Source organism: Odontomachus brunneus, unplaced genomic scaffold (assembly GCF_010583005.1).
Source record: "Odontomachus brunneus isolate Ranch 3 - 2012 unplaced genomic scaffold, Obru_v1 Obru_scaffold_185, whole genome shotgun sequence".
Taxonomy (NCBI): Eukaryota; Metazoa; Arthropoda; class Insecta; order Hymenoptera; family Formicidae; genus Odontomachus; species Odontomachus brunneus.
The window spans coordinates 542845-543173 of NW_022639635.1; positions in this window are offsets into that span (position 1 = coordinate 542845).

The window sequence follows — 329 nt, forward strand, 5'->3', positions numbered from 1 at the left end:
ACATTATCATTGACATCAAAATCACCATTCTTAAATCGCTGAAACCATACTTGGCATGTTCTTTCCGATGGAGCATAATTGCCATAAGCTTCGAAAAGCAATTTATGAGCTGCAGCTGCAGTTTTTTTCAAGTCAAAGTAATGAAGCAGCACATGTCGAAAAAACAACTTATCACGTTCCATATTTAATCAAAAGAAAAAATAGCACTGCTCGCTTAAATGAATCTCTTCGCACTGAATTTTATTGACAAATGTCTAACCTCTAAAATGCAGCCAGTTTCAGATGTCAAAATAAATTACACCTACAACTAACGTCATCTAACTGTGAGC